Source organism: Nilaparvata lugens, chromosome 13 (genome assembly GCF_014356525.2).
Source record: "Nilaparvata lugens isolate BPH chromosome 13, ASM1435652v1, whole genome shotgun sequence".
In the NCBI taxonomy this organism is placed as follows: domain Eukaryota; kingdom Metazoa; phylum Arthropoda; class Insecta; order Hemiptera; family Delphacidae; genus Nilaparvata; species Nilaparvata lugens.
In genome coordinates, this window is record NC_052516.1 from 132,916 (window position 1) to 152,546 (window position 19,631).

The 19,631-nt window shown below is 34.8% G+C and overlaps 1 long non-coding RNA gene across 1 annotated transcript in view; it reads right to left on the reverse strand.

The window, feature by feature from the left end:
* LOC120353957 overlaps positions 1–15,218 on the reverse strand; it is a 28,057-nt gene extending 12,839 nt beyond the window's left edge. Inside the window, exons 1-2 of the long non-coding RNA XR_005572695.1 lie at positions 15,139–15,218; positions 12,373–12,524 (exon numbers count right to left, since the gene is read on the reverse strand). This is a non-coding gene — a long non-coding RNA (uncharacterized LOC120353957). The remainder of the gene's footprint in view (positions 1–12,372; positions 12,525–15,138) is intronic.
* Positions 15,219–19,631: the final 4,413 nt, after the last annotated feature.

Sequence of the window (19,631 nt, forward strand, 5' to 3'; positions counted from 1 at the left end):
ATATAAATAAATAATGCTTTACCTGTACAGCGGAAATTGTAGAAATTACTATGGATACATATGTGATGAATGAGGTTTTCAACAAATATAAATAAATTGCCATAACTTAGGCCAGCTAGAATGAATACTCAATTAAATTTTCGGACATGATTACTTTTCTTTTTTTTTTTTTTTTTTAATAACAAACAAGAAAATTTACATATTTAAAAAGGAAATAAAAAAAATAAAGAAAATAATAATAATATCACAACTTGTGATGTATGAAATCTGTCTCTGATCAACTACATATTGTAATAAATAGAAAAATTTAGCATAAGCTAAATAAAAATGGAATCAAAGGAAAAAGTTAAATTTACAACCTCCACTCACGAAATTCAGAGACAGAATGGATCATCGAGCGTTGAAGACGGGGTAGCAAACAAGACAGTGACGTAAGCAAAACGGAATTATCAAAATTAGACAAAGAAACTAGAGAGAAAGAGCAATGCAAACTCAAAGCTACCAACAAGGACAGAAAAAGGGAGAAAGAAAATAGCAAAAAAGAACTGGAGAGAACAAGAAAGTAGATTATTCGAAGGGTACAGCTCGATCCCATAAGTGCATCTTTGTCTCACTGAGAAAAACAAGCTGATAATACAATCGAATTTAGAACCGAAATAACAGAAAAACAAGATAAAAATAATCATGTCCAAAATTGTTACATTAGAAAAGGCTTCTCTGAGTGACTATTGCGAAACTAATCATGATAAAAATTCAATCGGCTTTTGTGCAACCGGGCCTTTGTGAGCAGCATACATTCTCAGAAGAAGGAATTAGAATTGATTGTTGAATATTCAAATTGAAGTTGAATACATTCGTATTAAGGTGCATACATATATATGCGCCACAAACAAGCTCCGATCATGAACGATTTGAAATATGTTATGTTAGAGATTCTTAATAAGTTCATGAGATGATATCGCGCCTGTCTTATTTATTTATTTATTCATTTACAATGTCAAGGAAGACTACAGGAATTACGCCCAAATCAGTCTTCACAAAGTTACTATATACCAAGAAATTGAACATGTAAGAGAATAAATGGTAATACAATGCAAGATACGGAGGATAATTGTGATACTACATTCATAAAGTGTATGCTGTAGAGCAATTAGGTATGAATAACATAAGGTATGAAAAGAAGCATGGTGAATGGAAAGCATGTGAAAGTAGAGATTGATTAAAATAAAATTAACTAATATTAATACAGAAATTGAATTATTTTAAATGTAATTTAAAGATACGGATGAATAAATTGGAAAAAACTATTATGAAGCAAAGAAAATAAAATATTGAGGTTAACAAGTCAAGCTATCTATATAATAAGAGAGAGTAGGGTTGTGTTTGTTCGTGTGTTCGTTTGTTCGTATGTTCATTTGTTCGCATCGAAACATGTCAACTTGTGGATTCCATACCGGAAAAACGGGAATGTTTTAGATCTCCAAATTTTGCACATAGATTCTAAAAATATGAATCTCGTGCACCTGGAAGCCCAAATTAATTTCAATTTTCTTTCTAGATTTTTCAGAATTAGTGTTTAAATTCCATTAATGGTACATACGATTTCATAAAAAAATCACCAAATCATATGGTCGAAATTAAAAAAGGAACATCTGTTTCTATTATTGCTTTCTACCTGATACCACTTAACCTCAATAATATTGTTTTGATAATTATTGATAAATATTTTTAATAATAATGATAATATTCTTATTATAAATATAATAATAGTATTGTTTTATAATTAATAAATACTTTCATTCTCACAAACTCTGAATAATAATAATGGTGAATGTGAAACAGCTGCATCAAAGAAATTACCTCAAAAACATCTGTTTAGAAAAAAAATAGTTTTGAAACTTCGTTCACCTGATGCAATGTTTAGGCTTACACGTGGCATGGATTATTAATTTTTGAGCTAGAACATTTTTTTGAGACAAAGTACTAAATAAACTTCTACAGTTTCATCAATGCTGTATTGGCAATATGAAAACGCATGCAGTTAATATGTCTTTGAATGAAGGTGTTGTTATTTACATAAAGAAATTATATTCTTCCATTTTCATTTAATTAAAATTTCAAAATTATTCAAGCCCTGATAGAATGACTGACTCACTGTACAGTCAGTCGAAAATTTTAATATTGGAATGAGGGGTACTTTGGCAAGCTGAGCAAAAAAATAAGGTCATATGCACCTTTTCGTTATATCTTCAAATGACAAATGAGTTTTGTGGGTTGTCAAAACTCCCTCTGAAAAGGAAACTATTCAACTTATTCTATCTTTTAGTAAAATAACAATGATCATCCATCCATCTATCATCACCTATACCATAATAAAGGGAAGAACTGGATTATACACGTATACAGGTTTAAAGTATAGGAAAGTTATGTTTGACGCATCATCACTTCTGAACTACTGGACTTGAAATTTTGCATATAGATTCTTGCTGAACCGAGGATGGTTATAGACCTATTTTAAATTCTTCAAGATTTGATTACATCAAGTTTTCAGTTTGTCAAGTTTTTAATTATTTGTCATGCTTTCAGTTGTTGTATGGAAGCAGCAGAACATTTCTCTTAAAAGGGAAATTAGAAGATAGGTATGATTGGGGATCCTTTTCGAAAGATAAAAACAGATTTTCCGTCGCACCCAATTTTTTTCCGTCATTTTGAATCCAACTTCTTTTTTTTTAATTGAAAGGTGGTCATATGATACATGATTCTGATACAGGATTTCCAGAGAAAAGGTATGGTGAAAACCGCACATCGATATCTCAAACCTTTCAAAATTTATTCTTATTCATTTCCCTTATTATAGTATAGCCTAGAAGATGATAGATAGATGGATACTATATAATAAAGGAAAGAACTGGCTTAAACACGTATACACGTGTAAAGGATAGGAAATTATGTTTGACGCATCATCACGTCTGAACTACTGGACTGATTTACTTGAATATAAATTCTTAATCAACCGAGGATTCTTATAGGACTATTTTCAATTCTTCTAAATTTCATTATGTCAAGTTTTAAAATAGACCCTTGCGAAGCACGGGTTACCTGCTATTACTAAATATAAAATATAAGTGTTACATACATAATCATGTAAATTTGAAAAAAGTAAAATAATGTGAGACTTATCTAAGAATTACTAGTTTGAAAGAGAGACAAGTATTATTGAACAAAAGATTCATGTGCAAAAATAATTTACAAAGCATGCTTGAGAGAAAAAAACCAAAGTAAATGTAAGTGAGTTATATCATAGTAGTTATATATCTATATTGATAGGCTAAGTTAATAATAGGCATGGGGGAATCTACCTTTCTTCACCTATAATACGGGGGGAAATAGGGGGAAAAATATATTTCTAAAAATAAGAGAGAGAATCAGAGCAACTGACTTTATTCCAAAGACTGCGATTGATGTAATCAGTGAACAATAGCCTCAACGATTCACCTTCTAGCCTCACTGGCATGGCCATGTACATCAACTCCATCACAAAAATCATTGAAAAGACTCAGTGCTCTGTTTAATGGAGAGCAATAATTATAATGCAAAGTTTTCGACCTTGGATATGAAAGGTCCTAACTCTTCTTACATTGAAGGAGGGCACCTGAAAACCAATCCTTGCAAGGAGACTAGGTGAATCGACAGTACTCCTCAACAGTGACAAAACAAAAAGCAACGAGAACCTGTCACGCCCAGTTCCCAAAGAGTTTAAATTGAAAAGGCACCTCAAACCTCCAGAGGGAAAACCCAGAGGACATGCTTTTTCGAATTTCATGTAGAAAAGGAAGCGGAGAAGCTTATTCTGCACCAGTTAGATTATCAATGCATCCAGATGAGTGGAAGGACTCCAAACAATGGATGCATACTCAAGAGCACTCCTGACCAGAGAGTGATACAGGGTTACCAAAGTATTAACATTATTGAAACTAGCAGAGTTTCTTAGGACAAAGCCCAAGAGCCTGTTCGCTTTGCTTATGACGTGGTCAACATGTGCTGAGAAGGACAGTGCACTACTGAAAACAACGCCCAGATCCCTGCAAACTGTAACCCTTTCCAAGCAAACACCCTCAATCAAGTAGGAATGACAAATTGGATTAGCTTTTCTAGAGATGGTCATACATTTGCACTTCTCAATATTCATTTCAAGTTTATTCTCATGGCACCACAATGAACCCTGTCAACGTCAGCCTGCAACGAATAACAATCGTTCAAGCCTCTCACCTCCCTGAAGACTTTCATATCGTCTGCAAGAATCAAACACCTGGAGTTGGGTATCTGGAGGGGTAGCTCATTAATCAGTAGCAGAAACAAAAGGGGTCCTAGATTGCTGCCTTCAGGAACACCAGATTTCTTCGATGCTGTTTTCCATCACAAACTGCTTATTATTAAATCACTTTTTGCTGTTAGAAAAAACAACTAAGTCAGATATTCTACAATTAATGAATTAATCACTCACTGTGACAACGAGATCTTTCGGCAGGTCTGCCATCTTCTTGGTTGTACTCATAGACAAGTAGAAGGATAGGATGGCAATTTTAGTGTGCTGTTGGTGTGTATTGGATTAGTGTCTGTTGGTGCTGTTGGTGTCTATTGGTGTCTATTGGGTTTGTTGTGGCTGAGAAGGTTATCAAAGAGAATGTGGGATTTGAAGTTGGTTTGTTCGTTTAATATACATTGTCTATTGCTTTTAAATTGGATGTTTATTTCAAATTGTTCTATTGTGTCTAATTCTGGTCCTTTGTTTTTTATGTGTATGATTTGTAGATGTGTATTTATGTTTGTGTGTTGTAATAAATTGAATTTGATAAGCGAGCAAAATCGCTAAATGAACGGATTTTATAGGTCTCGAGCAAACAGCTGCTCTATTATCACCGGGTGCAATAGCAACAAGTGAAAGGTTAGATAATAACGGGTATCCTGGCTACAATTAGAACAGCCAAATAGAAAAGAATCTCATTTGCTGTTTATTATATTATATAAAATATTGGAATTTTGAGGTTAGGCTATAATACTTACTGGTCGGAAACCTAAATAATCGATCAAGCTGTGTAATTTGAAATTTGGCAAGGTACCTTTGGCAAATTTTTGTTGTAAACAAATAGCATTCAACTAGAGGATTTGGTAACCACATTGCATGCTATTGTAAATGTAAAAACAACTTAAAAGGTTTATAAAAATTTATTGTATAAAATGAGCATGTACAAAATACATAAAATAAATAAAAGTATTAAGGAAGTATGTATATTAAATTGGCGCATGGATACATTTGTAACTTTTAGATGAACCAATCAAATTACAGTAATTGATGGGCGGCAATAATGAGCCAATTCGAAAATAACACCCCGATTTTATATAAATGATAAGAATTTATAAGTTATCACTGCTCAGTTCATGTATCAGATGCAATCCGAGTAATTATAAAATGTAATACCTAAGATGTAGGTAATAGCCTAGCAGATTGGCACGGACTATTCGATTTCTATAATGGTGTAGTAGTTGAATATTTAAATGTATGCAAATTTGGAAGTATGATCATAGAGAATAGGGATAGATCAGAGCCCACTTGCTTGCCAGACGCCACCATGGAATACCACTAAATTTATAGAGCACAAGTCCCTTTTTGTTAAATTGTACGTTTGAAATATTCAAGTTAAATTCATCAATTAATTTTTTATAAGACTTAGTGATGCTGTATTAAGGTGAAAGTCATTTAGATATTCATTTATTCCCTTGGAGAAGACGACTTTGGCCACCAGAAAATCCAATACAATGGGAAATTCGGATCGCCACCATCATCTTGGGAATTTCAGCACATGAGTGATAATTATCAAAAATATAAAAATCTAGGGCGCCCTCAGTGCTTCGAGTGAAACAAGATTTAAAAAGCTAGCTCGTCAAAAGGATATATAAATATTGAAATTAATATAAAACTTGTGCAAGTCTTGAAAAGTATAAAAACGTATTCTACTAGTTAAGAACTATATCAGATTCATATGTCTAAGGATGCACAGATGAAAGAAATATTTAAATTTAATGTTGTAATATATATATGCTCACTCAATCATTAATCTTATTAGCAAATTATAAGGATATAAATGAAGCTCATGTTCACAAATCATAATTTGATTTATCTAATTTCCACCAGAGGCCGAACCTTCAGCCCCGACATATATATATTAATATATTTGAGATTTATAATTTATCAATTTATTTTTATTAATTTGAAAGAAGATATATTTGAGATTTTTGTTGACAAGCAGCAGCAAGTTGATAACTGAGCAGCATAATCTAAATGCATATAGTTAATGATTTAAGAAGCACATGGTAAATTTTCGTGCTAAAAAACTGGTGAGCTAATCTGTGATACTTTCTTTTTTGATATATATTTTGTTATTTTCACTGTTTTTGCTTGTTGCTCTATACATATATATTTATTTATTCGTTGATAATTTATGTAATATATTCCTATTAATTTTCATGGTGTATCCTTTATTTGATTCCCTACCTCCATGCATGACCAATCTCATTTTAATCTATCTAGTTACCAGTATTGAAGTATTAGTAAGATTACCATCCGACTATATTCTTCACTGAATAAGTTGGTTAGGACAGCGATATACAGCATTGAGAGTCAAATCTTTGGAAATAATACGTTACAGAGATTCATATAAATTATCCATTATCATTAAATACGACCAGAAGAGTCTCAAATCTATAGCATTAAGTTGTAGCAGTGCAAATTCTCGCATCTATACTTGTGGATGTCGACAAATCAGTCACAGAAATTGTGAACTGTCGGAGCAGCCGACGTCAGTAACCGGCAAGAGCAGAGAATTGCGGGAGCTCCTGGGCGAGCCAGTAAGTATTTGGTATAATATATATTCTGAGAACCACAACAAGGGTTATATAATTTATTACTCATGCTCTATTACTGCAGCCAAGCAGGGCAACCCGTTATTGAGAAGAATAATGTGACAGTGTCTGTGATTTTCTTGAATTAGAAGGTCGGCAAATGCAGATTCTGTTTTTGTTTTTAGTCCCTGGATATGTTCCTTGTATCTTTGATTTAAAGATCGGCCTGTCTGTCCGATATAGAATTTATCACATTCAGAGCATTTTAGGTTGTATACCTACTCCTGGGAGTTTGAGTTTTTTGTTGTCTTGAATCTTTTCTCTTTCATTGATTTGCTTGTCGATTTTTTTTTTGTTCTAGATGCCACTTTATACCCAGATTTTTGAAACATACTCCCTATTCTGTTGGAATTGTTGTTTGTGTATGTCAGTGTTATGAACTTTTCAGATTTGTCCTTTTCTTGTTTTTTATTTATGATTTTTGGAGTAGCTTGTCGATTAGGCTGTGTTGGTATCCATTCTATTGTGCTAGATATTTCATGGTATTGAGTTCTGCTTTGTAGTGAGTGTTCAGGTGAGTGGGGGATGGTTTGAAGTCTGTGAACATCAGATGTACTGGAGTAAGCACAAGAAATGCTTCCCTGCACAGATACAAAATTATTTCTTTGAAATAGATAACTCATGAAGAATTCAATTAGTGCAGTGCTGAAGCCTAGCTGAGATAGTCTCTCCAATAATACACCATGATTGACACGATCAAAGGCTTCACTAAAGTCTGTATAGATAACATCAACCTCCCCACCAGCATCCAGCACATTAGAGACAGATACTGTGAACTCCAACAAATTTGTTACAACTGATCTTCCAGGGAGAAAACCGTGCTGATTATCAGACATTATAGGGTGTGAATACCAAAGAGTCCTATCATAAAGTGATCTTTCAAAAACTTTGGCAAAGACTGACAATATACTTATTGGTCTATAGTTCATGATCTCATCTCTCCTACCGAATTTGAATATAGGGACTATCTTCGAGATCTTCCATCTGCTCGGAAATACTCCAGTTTTCAGTGACAAGTCAAAGATGAACTTCAAAGGCCCAATTAGTAGCTCCCAACAACCCTTGACACTCTTGACAATGAAGGCAGGAACACCTCAGGCCCAGGAGCCACCCTCGACTTCAATCTATCCATTGCTGACTTGATTCTATCCTCTGATATTGACGATATTTCCAAAGTAGGTACCACTTGTAATATTATGAACAAAATCAAGTGAATCACCCTCATTGTAGCAGGACGTGACCGGTGAAAAACAGAACTAACGTATTCAGCAAATCCTGAAGGAATATCATCCCCAACAAAATTTTCATCATGCAGCGACATCCTCTCACAAAAGCCATCAGACTTGCGTTTATCATTAACAAACGTCCAAGAAATTTTGGAATTGTATCCTAGATCCAATTCTACCTTAATAGCATAATTCCAATAGGCCTCTGAAATGAGAGATTTCAGCTCTCTTCTCAGTCTTAGAAATTCATCCATGTAACAAACTGAAGACCATTTTTCACGCGCACATTCATTCTTTCTCTTCACCATTTCAATCATTTGGCAAGTGAACAAAGGCGGGTACTTGGACCGTTCACGTGGAATTGATGGCGTTAAAACATTCATAGATTACACTGTAGAAGCAGTCAACAGCCACATCAACTCCATCAATTCCGTACAAGTCATAATCTTTGAGCAAAATAAAGCGAAATAATCTGCTTTACGGAAATCAAAGACAGGAGAGCATTATTGAGTGATTGTCTTTTCACAGCCATATCACTCAGCAAGTTTATATTAAGAGCTGCATGATGTTCAATATCCTCTGGTATCAGCGGATTGGGTTTGTGCTCTAGGGTTACGATGGGTAAACTACAGAGGACTTAATCAAGTGTACGAAAATTAGAGTTTTGAATACTATTAACAGATTCCAAATCATAAAAATTTAGGAAATTCCCTAACCTTTTAGCAGTCACAGAACAATCAAGAAGATCATAATTACAGTCTTCAAGCAAATTAAAGTCACCTGGAACAAGCAATCTATCACATCGACATAACCCTCAATACAATCGAAATACCTATTATAATGATCAGAATTGGCGGAGTTGAGAAAATAAACATCATTAATGTATAGAGGATCATCCCTAACAAATACTTTTATCATTAAACTCTCAAAACTACAACAATCGAAAAAAGAAAAACAATAATTAAGCGAAAAATGAGAACTTGATCAGAAGAAATAATAAAGAACAAAACTTAAATGATATGAAACTTGATTTGATTTAACTTATACTTATCTTCTTCTGCTAGTGCCTATTCGTTCCGAATATTGGCGATCAGCCTGACTGACTATGGATATCTTATTTACAGCCATCCTGAAAAGTTCTGTTGTAGTCTTGGAGAACCAGGTATGCATGTTTTTCAGCCATGAAATTCTGCTTCTTCCTGGTCCTCTTCTGCCAAAGATCTTTCCTTGGAGAACGGATTTCAGCAGGCCGTATTTTTCTCCATTGCGCATGAAATGGCCGAAGTATGCAAGTTTCCTGCTCTTGATGATGTTCATCACTTCCAAATCCTTATCCATTCGCTCCAATACAGCTTTGTTGGTCACTCTGTCCATCCATGAAATTCTCAACACTCTTCAATACAGCCACATCTCAAAAGCCTCGAGTCTTTTTTCAGTTGACTACCATAGGTAGTCCATGACTCCATCACATAGAAGAGTATTGAGAATATTTAGCAGTGTAGGAGTTTGATTTTGATGTGCATATTAAGGTTGTGACTCTTGAACAGTTTTGCCATCTGGTTGAATGCAGCCGTCGCTTTTTCCATTCTGCATTTTACCTCTTGAGAATAATCCCATTTCTCATTGATCAAGGTTCCCAGATACGTGAACTGTTGCACCCTCTCTATCGGTTTGGTGTTATGCATCAAGTCACATCCTCTCACTGCTCCCTTACTTATCACCATGAGCTTTGTTCTGCTTACATTGATTTCCAAGCCATATTGTTCACTGACGCCTCCTATCTTGTTCACAAGCTCCTGCGGGCTGTTCATGCTGTCAGCAAAAATTACAGTATCATCTGCATATCGGATGTTGTTCAAGCGTTCTCCATTCAACAAGACTCCCATTCCAGTATTCTCAAGGGCCTCCCTGAAAATTTCCTCTGAATAAAGATTAAATAATATCAATGGTGAAAGGATGCAGCCCTGCCTAATGCCTCAAAGAATATCAACCGCATTGGTCTGTTCCTCTGCACTGATCCTTATATTAGAGGACTGATTCCAATACAGGTTTTGAATGATTTGAAAATCTTTCTCATCCATTCCTGTGCTCCTCAAGATCTCCATCATTTTCACATGCTGAATCCTATCAAATGCCTTCTTGTAATCGATGAAACATGCAAAAACATCACAGTTCATGTCTCCACAGCGCTGTGACTTATAAAAAGAAAAAATATGAACACTCGATAGCAATCAATGAATCTTATTATCTTATCCATCCATGAAGTTCTCAAGTTCCTTTTCAGTATTAATAACAAAAACCTGCTCATTATGAACAGGGAGAGTCCTCACACTCCCTGCTCTGTCCACCCATACATACTTGAAGTTGCGTTCCCTTTGATGTTTTTTAGCCATATTAAGAATTCTCCTTTGCTTAGTGGTCAATGATACGTTGATGTAAACAGGCTGATCATCACAAGGTAACCCCACATGACAAGTAGAAAGTTTCTCAACTGATTTTTTGCCGGTGAACACCCTATCCGCAACGTCACGACGAACAAACTTCGCAACTATACCAGGAGTCGATTGACCAGATCCCATCTTCAATCTGTGACAACAGTCAATTGCCTCGGCGCCTATACTCCAACGGCCTTACACGTTGCTATCACTAGATTTGTATCGTTCTCATCACGTGACACCGGCACACCATGAATCTCCAAAGTGTTTCTTCGGCCATATTGTTCAAGTGAGTCGAATTTATCAGACAAAAAATCAACACTCTTCCTTAGGATCAGATTCTCCTTTCGCAAAGAAAGATGAAATAATGTTTTCTTGATTCTTAATTATTTCACACTGTTTAGCAAGAATCTCAGAGTTAGACATTAGTTTATCAAGACAAGACTGAAGCGACGTCTCAAGCTTTGACTGACTATTGAGGATATCATTTTCAAAATCTAACAACGACTTTTCAGAAATATCTGCTGTGATAGGTTGCTGCTAAGCTGCATAATAATTACTATTACTACTTTCAACAGGTGAACAGTCAGATTCACTATTTCTTTGTGAATGTAGTTTAAAAACACAGCTCTTACACGACCAAGACGTAGATATTAGTAACTAGAGTTCGGCATCACTCAATTCCTTACTGCCACCCACCCATTTACCATGAAAGATTAAATTGCATTGACTGCATATCACTTTGTCTCCAGTTGATCGGTTAATTGAAAAATTGCATCCAGCACAGGCACTCAGCATTTTGTTAGTCAGAATAATAAAATAACAAAACTAAATAAAATATTCTGACCAGGATTGCTGGGTAGCCTAATGAGAATTATGTTTATTACATTTATGTTAATGTTTTATTACAGAAGGTTATGTATGTCAATGTTTCAAAAGGTGAAAGGTTAAGCTGGGAGTTGAGCTTTTTTCTTTCAACTGCTATGCTGGTATTATTAAAAATGTTTTAATAATATTATATTATTCGATTTTGGCAATTTATTAATAAATTATTAATTTTCCTAATCTCATTTTTTTTCGAAACAGATATATCTGATCCAATGAAAACGTTGGCCGGGCATGTGCAGCTATTGGTTAGTTTGCCCTATGACCTTGCCAAGCTCGCTTCCGTTGCGAGCTCCGCACTCGCCCCGCCCTTGCTCTACAGTCGCTTTGCTCTCGCTCCGACTACACTCCGATCATGAACGTTACGGGAGATGTTAGCTCTTCTCGCGTTCCACTCTTGCTCCCCGGTCGATCATCAATCGATCTGCTCGAGTGACGTTCGATTAGGTACAGAATGGAAACTGTCAATATAACGCCTATCCAACCAATGCTTTTCACATGGCGCAAATACTAGACTCGTCACGTGACCTTGGGAAGTTCCAATCAATCTTCTGATTGGCTCATGGCAGTGAACGAGATCGATTGATCCGGATCATTAAAGTGATCCGAACCTACCATCAATACTATTACAATACGGCGCTTCCTAACAAGATGGCAGATTTTTGCGATAATGTACTAGCCAAGTTTCCATACTGTATGTATACTGTGGTGAAAGATTGTACGCACCTTTAGGACAGCAACATACTGTACGGACAAAAAACGTTGTGTGTGTGCAGGGCTTAAGTCTGTACGCACCTTTACGATTATTTATGGATTGAGAAGAAGTGAAGTACCGTGATTGTTAGAAATTGATTTGAATTGTTTACCTGTTTATATGAAAGCAGGGTTGGAACAACAGCATTGCATTTTATTATTTAACGTTTTGAATTTTCCTTTCTTATCCGTATAAATTTATCCAAGCCAACTTCTCCTGTCGGGCTTTCATCAATTGCTCTGCCTAATGCGTTTTTAAATCGTTCTGGATGAAGAAGGAACATGAAAAATATATTACTTATTCAATCATTTTAATTTGAATTGAATCAATTATAATTTTGAAAAGTGTTCGAAAACCCTCTCCGACAGCAAGCTGATCTCATTGATCTCCGACCTCATTGATCTCATTACTCTAAGATACCTCATTGGACTCCGTTTAAACCTTCCGGTTGGCTCGTAGCAGCCCAATTATCGCTGCACAGTTATTGTTTTTGTATTTCACAGTTAATACTTCCAGTAGCTGCAGTTGTCTACAATGGTAATCCAAACCACACGGTAATACTATTTTCCAGAAATCAGTTGGAGTTAAGGTTGTTAGTTGAGAACGTCTTTCAGGCAGCACCCAGTGTTGTACGCGCTAACTAATGAGAGAAGTTCACTGATTGTACAGAGGAAACGCATGCTTTTCGAACCACTAGTACTCTATGACGGGAGGGTTATTGACATTCAAAGATCGTTGTCAGAACGGCTCATTTCAGGTGCAATGGAGAATGGAGCGTTGGAACGTTCAACATCGTGTGTTTGCTGCAGTTTTTAGAAACAATGAATCTGTAGTCACAGTCATTGGGCCCGTTCTGGGAACATGAAATGTGGTAAATTGTCCAATTCACTATTTATCTGGTAAAGAGTTCTGCGTCCCATGAGAACAATTTTGACAGATTCTGTACCAGAAACTTGCTCCAGTAACCAAATTCCTGCCCAACAGTCGAAGCCTGGTGAATTGCAACAGTTCTAATTTAAAGAGCTCTCATTGGTCAATTCAATTTTAGTCTGTTTGCTTCTCTGCGCATGCGCAGGCAAAACAACCTATATCCTGCTTTCTCCACATCATTTTAGAACCAACTCCAACCAAGATGTCGACTTATGACCAACATCATGTAATTATTATTTAACGAAAATCCCAAATAAATGCTGCTAATTATATATTAATTAGCATTTGAATAAATGCATTCTCTATTTAATTCCATCTGTAACTGTTTGGCCGCTGTGGCTTCGTATAAAATGAGCGCTGCTATCCAGAGATTGTCAGTTTGGTGTAAGGGTAAGCATTCCTGACTAGCAATTGGGAGGTACCGGGTTCGATTCCCGGGCTGGCAACTAATTTTTGGATAGTTCTCATCAAATTTCCATCTAGCTGTTAACCCTGTTGTCAATGTCTGCAGTAGCAGAGGTCTTCGGGGTGATTTGCAGCATTTATTTGGGATTTTCGTTAAATAATAATTATTATATATTATTAGCATTTGAATAAATGCATTCTCTATTTAATTCCATCACCAACATTATGATTTGAATGGATTTAAATGGCACTGATAATAATAGAATGTTCCCATTCACAGCATAGCTAACTGAGAACCTAGAAAGTATTCATTGATCTGTTATAGCCAAAATATATGTTATAGAATATTCGCGTGCACTAGCACCCGCTACTTGATTCGAATTTGTTCTATTGCTTTAAATCATGAAATTGATTCAATAATTTGAATAATCATTATGATAATACACTACAGCGTGCAGTTACTCTACAATACTTTTTGGTAGAAATTAATTTCAAAAGTGTGCGCTGAAAACTTGAACTGAAGATCTAAAGTGATGTTTCATGGCAACAACCAGTCACGTGATGGAACAATTTACGATTGGAACTGGAACAATTCACTGTTCCCAGAACAGGGGCACCATTTTGGGGGGGGGGTCAGGTAAAGAATGAATCAAGGGGGGCAGGAATGCAATTGCGGGTCTATATACACGAATCCTTAAGCTGGGTTGTTGATATTGTAGAAGGAATTATACTACTGCTGTTTTAAAAAAGTATCAAATCATTATGAGATTCTAAAGCTGCGTTTACACCAAAGTTAGTAACAAAATGGTAATAACTTAATCCTTATAGATTCTATTGGAATTTGAAGAATAGCTATTTTCCAAGTTTAAGCCCAAATAAAAAACTACAAGATATCTCACAACAAATAAAATTACATTAATCTTGTTTAAAATGTTTTTCTCTTTCCAACAATACCCTTGAAATTGGAATTTGACCATTATGCTGGGTTTACACCAAAGCTATTAACAAAATGTTAATAACTTAATCCTTATAGATTCTATTAGATTGAACGGAACTTGACAAACACATATGTTCATCATCTATATGATAAGTTATATTCAATCTAATAGAATCTATAAGGATTAAGTTATTAACATTTTGTTAATAACTTTGGTGTAAACCCAGTTTTAGATTCTCATAATGATTTGATACTTTTTTAAAACAGCAATATCTTAATTCCTTCTACAATATCAACAATGTAGCAGAATTGCCTTGGAAGTATGGCCAATGAAGTAATGAAGAATAGATTACTAACTACTAATAATATGTATATGTTTGTATTTATACTTTAATCAGATTTGTAGAAAACTAGGAAAAATGAAGTATTTAATAACATCTTGGAATGTAATATTCATGCGGAAAAACCCAGGACCCTCTATCCTTTGGAAATATTTCATACCCCCCCCCCACAATTACTCCTGGTTTTTGGAATCAACCAGGAGAGAAGTTTTTGAAACTCACCACAGAGAAATGAATGAAAGACGTGCAACTTCAATATACTCACCATCTTTTTTTACAAATGCAGCGAGATTATCGGAAGTAACTGTTCCATAAATGTCTCCGGTTATGAGTTTGAAAAGATCTGTATAGAAAAAGATCATTGGAATTCAACTATTCCACTGTAGAACGTCAAAATATTATTCTCTATGATCATGTTACAATGTAAACATTGAAACATCACAATCAATTCAATAAGAAAAAAATAGTCATTTGTATATTTATAGTGAAAAGTACAACTTTTTCTCCCTGTGGGAAAAAGTTTGAAGCCCAAGGCGAAGCCGAGGGCAACAATTTTCCTGAGGAAGAAAAAGTATTTTTCTACAACTGCGCGTAAAAAAAATTTACATACTCAATTCTCCTCGTAAAACAGCTTATTTCTGAGGAGAATCTACTTTTTCGCTCGCTAACCATCCGCGCATGCGCAGTAAATTTTCTTTATGCTCGCAAATCATTTGCGCATGCACAGAAAAGTTTCTTTACGCTCGCCAATCAGCTGATGGTAAGCAGCTCGCCAAAAGTTCAGATCTCAACCTAAAAAGTCGGTAATTGTAACTCCGCCGATATAAGTAATTTAACAGGTTTGGGCAGTTGTAGAAAAGATTTTGTATGTAATTCGCGCGTAATGCTTCTTTATCACTCTTGCAAAATGATCACGCTCCTCTTCGCGTCGTGTGATAACTGTTTTGCGGGAGTGATAAAGTCACGCATTACGCTCTTAATACATAAATAGCTGTTTTTGCTTGTAATGTACACAACATTCTTCCTCCATCTACATTTTTTATAGAAACTGCGAACAAAATCATTTTAATAGCTCACATATTGGTGTCAATGTTTTCTAACAACATAACCTAAAATCTAAAACCTAAAAACCAGTCATCTGATTGGCACTACCGATTGCGCTAAAGTTGTAACAATTATATCAGCTGGGCAGCTACCTAAAATGGCTGACTCCAGATCATGCGGTTCAGATTTGAATTGCAGATCAAAATATTTGTTGGCTGGTATTTTGAATAGAATGAAATATTTAAAAAAATTGTATAAATTTTCATTGTCTACTAATATTAAGAATATAATATCATACAAACATATATTTCATGAGTTGATGAAATTTCTGGTTGTGGTATTGAATTCAGTTGACTCAATGACAGACACCTCTATTATGCTTTCTCATCTGAGCTTAGACCTTCTAACCCATTACCATGTAAGTTTTTAAAATAGAGATGCTTCCCATGTTATTTAAATGGAGTCACTTTTCCTCCCTAGGGAGTTTTTCTGTTTTTTACTACCGAGTGCAAAAAAGAGACATTTCAGTATTATGTTTCAGTGAGTAAAGTAAGTACTTTAGACAGTAGGTGGAGGAAAAAATCAATTCAATAAGAGATGCCTTTTCGTAATGGGTTTAAAAAAAAAACTATACTAAGAGTAAAGTTCAATTTATGGAATTGTAGTTACTTCTCGATACAGCTTCTCAACTTATCACAATGCAGCTGAGAAAAGTGTCGACATTTGAATTGCTGAACTGGAATCGGATGCTCCAAACAATATCTGTTCTAACCTATTATAGGACTAGACCACAAAAAGCGTTTTTTCTGGTGAAAACCCAATCAGCCAATAAGGCGAGAGAAGAGAGCCTGCCAGCTTGTTGAAAATATACTTATTTATTTATCTATCTATTTGTTTATCCATTCATTTATTCATTTATTCGATAGAGCAAACAATACAATGGTCAGAATAGGAAAACAGGCCATTGTCCAAAAATTTTTCTTTTTCTAAATTTTGTCTTAAATTGTACAAATATTATGTAGGTTGAGTCCATTCCAATTTCTTCATTGTGTGAGCTTATTGATATTGTGAAGAGATTTATGATATTGACATCAAGAACTGTCCTTCCGTATATGATTTTTGTCAACATTACTCTCGTCCACATTTGCGCTCTTTGCGAACTTGTGACTTTGTCCTTCCACTCTTGTATCCAACATTACTGGCTACTACAAATTTCCTCTACAACTCTGGTTGACAAAATGGTTTCTTGAGTGCAGCAGAGGAACTTTGCTCACGTATTTCACATTAAGTTTCTCCTACAGTTACCATTGAATATGAAAAGTGGGTAATTATGGGTAAAATTGCCTGAAATGCATCAAATGTATATCTGTGTAATTTTATTATTAATAAATAAAATAGAATGTAGTATGTGTGTTTGAATGGCTGTGTGCTGTCAACTGCTGTCATCCACCACAGTCCACCCCGTCAAGATTCTTATAATGTGCACCACCACACTATACCACTGTTACCAACTAAATTTTGATTTTGCTGCACTGGTGCTCCATATAACCTACTAACTATTTTGCGTTGCCATGTTGCAAATCTGGAGTGCAGGAAAAAATTTTCCCGCACTAGAGCGGAAAAGTAATTCTTTGTGTTCTGTAATCAGTGCAGCAATGGCCACTTTTCAAGGAAAAAAATATTATGTTCTGTGTATCAATGAATAAATAGATGAATGAATGAATAAATAAATAAATAAATGGATAAATAAATAAATGAATAAATATAGACTATGCTTCTATTCTTCCATGCTTTTGTACTTCAGAGGGAAGCTCGGTTGCTATATAATATCCTTGGGTTTATCCCTCATAATCATCACCCAAATTAATCACGCCAATACTGAATACGATTCTCATCAAGAAATTTACAATACCTAAATTATCATAATTAATAGTCAGCTTTTATTCAATGACTAGCTTACCCGGCGAACTTCGTACCGCCAAAAAGTCAATTTCTCAATCAATTGGTAGTAATATATGTGCATTCAAATTCACTTATTCATATTTTCACATACGAATCACTTGGCAGAAATTAAGGCAAACTTCTAGCCAGTGAGCTACCCTTGTTATATCAGTAATTATTGAAGTTATTGACTCTTTTTTTAATAGAGGAGGAAAAAATAAAGCACATCAGCCTATTTTGATACAATTAAATTCAATTTAAATATTAAGGTGCGTACAGATATACGCGCCGCGAACATGAGCAATTCACTTCTAATCAGCTGACTATATCTGTATTTTTATAGAAACAGTAAGATACAGGTATAAAAAGCTTGGCAACAGCTGATTAAAAGTGAATTGCTCATGTTCACGGCGCGTATATCTGTACGCACCTTTAGATATAGCTGTTTCAAAACCAGCCTTGATTAACGGCGACTTTCAATAATATCAATTGAAATTCTATCACTTTATAAACTTTCAAATACCATAAATAGAAGAAACTTACTATAAGAAGAAACTTATTTTCTCTGTTGAATCGTTGATAAGATTTTTCTTCACACATTGATGTTTCTAAAATCAATAACACTTCCTTTACTCATTTTTCTTTGCATGTATATTATTTTTTTCGCAGATCAAACACAGAACATACGGAAAAAGTTTCTATAGAAGTCCAACCAAAAATATTGTAAAATAATACTTTAATACAATAGAAAATTTGTAGCAAAAAAGTTGACTGTGATGGGATATGATCCTGCAACCTGCATCAGTATCAGAAGCTTTATGCACTGGGCTATTCAGGCTTGGAAAAAGTGGGCTAATTTTTGTGATCTTGAAACATTATGATCTTTTGGCATTATCATTTCATCATTATCATGTTTTGGCAATTCCAAAACATGGGTCTGTGGAATTTATTGATGATTATTAATAAATTATTAGTCCCCTTGTAATATTGGGAATATTGGGAGGTTTGTATTGTAGTTTATTTTTGTGCCTTTCTTTCAGGTTGTTGAACTGATCAAAATTGAACTAAATTTTTCCAATATGAACTCTAGTGAACCTTGTTTTTGATTGTTAAAGAATTTATTCATGCACAAAGTAAGCACCTAAATTTTGTGTTGCCATAAAAGATTTGCTAACTTGCTTCTTATCCATCCAAATTATTGTAGTCTTCTAGCATTTCCATAGTACTGGCTTGAATTTCTTAATGAAATTAATTCAAACGTATTTAGAAATGTATTTGAACCGTGTGACCCCACGACGTTGTAACCTGAAATTATTAGGCCGGGCGCTCCACGTGTTTTCTTGCAAATAGGAAAATTTGAGTGGAAGAGCGACAGTTCTAATCGAGTCGTCACCGCGAGAAGAACTGATGTAGTCATAAAACTTGTCTCGGCCTCTAAACTAGGCTTCGGCCTATTTAGAGGGAAAGTATTATTCTTTTTATTTTGTATAAATTAAAAGCATGTAGTTTGAAGAATAGTACCGTAGTTAGAATGTGAGCATGAGTGATTGTGAGTGCCGATTTATTTGTTAAATTTTCAATTTCATGGTGAGTGCAAAAAAAATTATTTTATTAAGCTCAAATAGATTGACCACATAAATTGACCGAGGCCCTAAATTAATTGTAGAGTGAGTTAGCAAATTCTTGTCCAAATATAAAATTGTTATCCAAATATTCATAATTATTGAATTGTTTGAATGCAACAATAAATTAATGTCAGTAGCATTTATACAA